The following is a 5,517-nucleotide window of genomic DNA, read 5'->3' as shown; positions in this document are numbered from 1 at the left end:
TATTTCGGATCTTCCTGTTTCACAGAAGATGTCTGTTATCTGGGTGGTTTGTGACCGGTTCTCTAAAATGGTCCATCTGGTACCTTTGCCTAAGTTGCCTTCCTCCTCAGATTTGGTTCCATTGTTTTTTCAGCATGTGGTTCGTTTGCATGGCATTCCGGAGAATATTGTGTCTGACAGAGGTTCTCAGTTTGTCTCTAGGTTTTGGCGGGCCTTTTGTGCTAGGATGGGCATTGATTTGTCTTTTTCTTCGGCGTTTCATCCTCAGACAAATGGCCAAACTGAGCGAAATAATCAGACCTTGGAAACCTATTTGAGGTACTTTGTGTCTGCTGATCAGGATGATTGGGTGGCTTTCTTGCCATTGGCCGAGTTTGCCCTTAATAATAGGGCTAGTTCGGCTACTTTGGTTTCACCTTTCTTTTGTAATTTTGGTTTTCATCCTCGTTTTTCTTTGGGGCAGGTTGAGCCTTCTGATTGTCCTGGTGTGGATTCTGTGGTGGACAGGCTGCAGCAGATTTGGACTCATGTGGTAGACAATTTGACGTTGTCTCAGGAAAAGGCTCAACGTTTTGCTAACCGCCGTCGGTGTGTTGGTCCCCGGCTTCGTGTGGGGGATTTGGTTTGGTTGTCTTCTCGTCATGTTCCTATGAAGGTTTCTTTCCCTAAGTTTAAGCCTCGGTTTATTGGTCCTTATAAGATTTCTGAAATTATCAATCCGGTGTCTTTTCGTTTGGCTCTTCCAGCCTCTTTTGCCATTCATGTTTTCCATAGATCTTTGTTGCGGAGATATGTGGTGCCCATTGTTCCCTCGGTTGATCCTCCTGCCCCGGTGTTGGTTGAGGGAGAGTTGGAATATGAGGTTGAGAAAATTTTGGATTCTCGTTTTTCGAGGCGGAGGCTTCAGTATCTTATCAAGTGGAAGGGTTATGGCCAGGAGGATAACTCTTGGGTTGTTGCCTCCGATGTCCATGCCGCTGATTTGGTTCGTGCTTTTCACTTGGCTCGTCCTGATCGGCCTGGGTGCTCTGGTGAGGGTTCGGTGACCCCTCCAAAGGGGGGGGAACTGTTGTGAATTCCGCTCTTGGGCTCCCTCCGGTGGTTGTAAGTGGCACTTTTGTGAGTTCTGCTCTTGGGCTCCCTCCGGTGGTTTTAAGTGGAATGGCTGCTCCTTGGATTTAGCAGTCTGCAGCTGCTTCCACTGATTGTCTTTCTGCTCGGCTTTTATGCCTGGCTCTTCCCTTCAGCCAGTGCCACTTGTCTATGGTTCCTGGTTGGATTCACATCTCTGCTTGGATTTCCCTGATATCCTGACCAGTTCAGCAAAGATAAGTCCTTGCTTTGCTCTTTTCTGTCCACATGTTGTGGACTTAATTGTTCTGTGCATTCTATGTTTTGTCCAGCTTGTCAGTGTGGATTTATTCAGTTAAGCTGGAAGCTCTGGGAAGCAGATTTACCCTCCACACCTTTAGTCAGGTGTGGAGATTTTTGTAAACTCTGTGTGGATTTTTGTATACAGGTGTATACAGTGTACACAGGGGGGTCTGTGACCGAAGTTGGGGGTATACGTGTGTATACAAAGTACACAGAAGGGTCTGTGACCGAAGCTATGGGTAAACAGGTGTATACAGCGTACACAGAGAGGTCTGTGACCGAAGAAGGGGGTATATGGGTGTATAAAGCGTGCACAGAGGGGCCTGTGACCGAAGCTGGGGGTATACGGGTGTATACAGTGCACACAGGGGGGTCTGTGACCGAAGCTGGGGGTATACGGGTGTATACAGCCTACACAGGGGGGTCTGTGACCGAAGCTAGGGGTAAATGGGTGTATACAGCGTACACAGAGAGGTCTGTGACCGAAGAAGGGGGTATATGTGTGTATACAGCATACACAGAGAGGTCTGTGACCGAAGAAGGGGGTATATGGGTGTATAAAGCGTGCACAGAGGGGGTCTGTGACCAAAGCTGGAGGTATACGGGTGTATACAGCATACACAGAGGGGTCTGTGACCGAAGCTGGGGGTATATGGTTGGTCAGTACACAGGACCCCATACAAACAGGGCTCCGCTCAGTACATGCCAGGCTTTGCTCCGTACACACACGGCTCCGCTCCATACACCTCGTACACACACTGCTCTGCTCTGTACACCCTTTACACGCGGCTCCGCTACATCCACACTGTAAACCCCTCCTGACCCTACACATAAACTTCCCCTCATCCAGCACCATGACAACCAGCACAGCAAAGTCCTGCACACACTGAGGCCCCAGATCATGTGACCCCTGACTCCTCCTCTCCTGTGACCTCATCACAGGTCCTGTGCGCACAGAGCAGCCACATAAATCTCAGGCCATGGTGGTCTCACCCAACTTCTGCTCTTTCTCATTCTTTTCTTGCAGGGGCCGCAGTGGATTTCATCCTAGATCCATAGAGCCGAATAGAGGAGCGATGTTCCTTCAGTCTGATGGTAATTGATGGTGATATTTGTCCACTTTACAGAGTAAATCCCTCCAGGACTGTAGCAGGTAAAGACCCCAATATCCACAGGTGTCCCTTCTAATGGGGGGAAAGTACCAAAGAAAACCCATCATATCCTGAGAAAGAAACCCTGTACATGGAGACATTGGCCTCACTACGTCGCTGACCAATATACTACACACCTGTACAATACACTACGTGGCAATGTTATATACTATGTAGCTATGTTATATACTACGTCACTGTGCAATATAGTACGTAGCCTGTGCTATATACTACCTACATATTGTAGAATACCCGATGCGTTAGAATCGCGCCACCATCTAGTCTCTTATAAAAGCCTCAAAACTTCTGTGTGTGAATCAGAGCTGAGATCTAACGTGACAGAAGATTACAGTGCGGTGAAGACGGGAAACCTTCATATAGAGGCCGGCGGTGATGGAGTCAGTGACCGACTCTGGCCAAATATGTTTCTAGAGCCGTAGTAGAAGATGAAGATGTCGTCCTCATCATGAAGTAGTTATTTCTCATGTCGCGTGTAATGAATATCTCCTGCAGTATTGCTAATGCCGATTCCAGGGTCGGTAAATGAGACGAGAATTAGCGTTATGGAAGATGAGTCTATGAGAAACGTATTCAGCTGCCGACTCCGAAGAGGAAACTGCTTGTTGTCTGTGGCCTAAATATATAGGATTTATTAGTAGATGTAAAGAAGGAAACTAAATACTGTAAAATAATAAATCTCCTCATATGTTTCCCTTATTATCTCCAGTAGTTGTATTATTACAGGATTCTCATGATGTTACATCGGCTCATCTTCTCATTCAGATCTCTACAATATCAGATCCTCTCAGTGAAGATCTTCTACAAAAGAACATTTTCATGATTTACCCATCAAAGATGGATATGGGCAGAGACAAGATGGAGGACAGGATATTACACCTCACCCTAGAGATCCTCTTCCGGCTTACTGGAGAGGTGAGAGATTCTGATGACGTCACATTACATCATTCTTATCTATGGGAATAACAGATGGACAGAACTGGAGAGGTGAGGACTCTGGAAATGTCTGTAGTGAGATTTATTAATGCGTCTCTCCATTACCAGGATTACACAGTGGTGAAGAAGACCTCTAGTGATCGCTGTCAGGATCCTGTGTCTGAGGGAAGGGGAAGACCCCTGAGCCCAATCACGGAGCCTCCACCTCACCCCCTGATCCATGAGGACATCAATGACCAGAAGATCCTAGAACTCATCTACAAGATGATTGAGCTGCTGACTGGAGAGGTGACACTGCTGGGAATGCTGGGACATTATACAGTAACGCTATGAAGGGATCGAGGGATGACGGTATCATTGTATGTGTCAGGTTCCTATAAGGTGTCAGGATGTCGCTGTCTATTTCTCCATGGAGGAGTAGGAGTATTTAGAAGGACACAGAGATCTGTACAAGGACGTCATAATGGAGGTTCCCCAGCCCCTCACATCTCCAGGTAATAGACAGGACTAAATATACAAGGCCTATAATTATCTGTATGTAAAGAATGAATTCACTCCCTGTATGAGTTTCCTCCAGATCTATCCAGTAAGAGGACAACACCAGAGAGATGTCCCCATCCTCTTCTTCCACAGGACTGTAACCAAGAAGATCCCGATGTTCCTCAGGATCATCAGGTAGATGGAGAGAAGGTGTCATCAGAACTCAGACACGTCCGTTTATTTCCGATCCCGGAAAAACCAATACCGGAGATATCAGTGTCCGTGTGTGTAATACTTGCGGCACATATGTGGCAACCGTGTGCTGCCTCAGTACCACACAGACGGCCACCTGGGAAGAAGTGCTACTGTAAGCGCTGTTTGTTAAAAATCGTTATTGCGCAAAAATATCTAATCAAGACTTAACCAGGTGCGTTATTCTTAAAAGACAAATGTCATGATATCCTGATGAAAGAATAGTGGTTTATTGAATTATCCACCATTGCAGCAAAAACATAAAAAGTAGATTAAACAGTTACGAACAGAGTGTCCATGTGTAAACATCAGTGCTTGTCTTGTTACTCATCTTTCCCAAGGTCCTGAATGGTAAAAGTCATCTGTCTGTGTGAAGTTTGAAGATCATCATGGCATGGAGTAGCTAACAGCTGTTGTTCCTCGTGTCTTGTCTCATGTCCATGGAGAATGATGGTGAAGGCAGGGAGGTGACCGTCCCACGTGACAAAAAGCCCCCACACCCTCCTAAGAGACGTTTATATATGTTCAACACAGATCACGTGTCCTCTGTATATGGAGTTAACTTATACTCTGAGCTACATACACAGAAATAGCTTTTGATAGTGTCAGCAAGAAACCATGTGCTCGGTACAGAATAAAAATAAGAATAATTAATATTTAACAATTATCCCTTTTGAGGGTGACAGACATTGATTGGAACCCTCAAATTAAAAATATTAATTAGATCTACTTTCTTCTTTAGCAAAATGATATAATAAATAGTAATATCAATAATATTGTTATATGTTCTCAATAATATAATGATATGTAAATTCATGTTATGGTAAGCCGTGACTAATATTCATATAAAATATATAATTATACTTCCCTATATCTACTTGAAGCATCTCAGGTCTGATGTCCTCTGGTCTTCATATTGATGTCTTCTTGGTTCTTTTAAACAATCTTTAATATAAGTCTTTTGAAATAGATGATAGCATGTAGCATGTAGAGACTGTGTGTCATGTGTCAATCAAAGTCCATAAATTCAAATGTTGATAAGAAAACAAAGTTCATAGATGAAATGTCGCTTTAATATCTGTGCAGTGTCACCTTTAGAAACCTGGACTTACATTGACTCGCCTTGGAAATCATCTGGAATCCTCATATCGTCCGCACTGGTCTTGGGACAGGTGTGACGTCTTTGGTCAGCACAGCAAGGGTTACATTGACTCTTCCTTGCCAAACATAGCACCATAACCAGTCCTTAGTGCACAGGACACATGTCAGGGTTATTACCTGAGTGTTCACCAGCTTTCATGGAAGT

At 44.8% G+C, this 5,517-nt stretch overlaps 1 long non-coding RNA gene across 1 annotated transcript; it reads left to right on the top strand.

The window, feature by feature from the left end:
- The first annotated feature begins 3,815 nt into the window (after window positions 1-3,815).
- Window positions 3,816-4,502, top strand: LOC138663524 (uncharacterized). The gene is made up of 2 exons (XR_011318206.1): window positions 3,816-3,973; window positions 4,057-4,502. It is a non-coding gene; the product is annotated as an uncharacterized lncRNA (long non-coding RNA).
- Window positions 4,503-5,517: the final 1,015 nt, after the last annotated feature.

This window comes from Ranitomeya imitator, chromosome 2, assembly GCF_032444005.1.
Source record: "Ranitomeya imitator isolate aRanImi1 chromosome 2, aRanImi1.pri, whole genome shotgun sequence".
Taxonomy (NCBI): Eukaryota; Metazoa; Chordata; class Amphibia; order Anura; family Dendrobatidae; genus Ranitomeya; species Ranitomeya imitator.
This window is presented reverse-complemented; position numbering and strand designations above follow the sequence as displayed.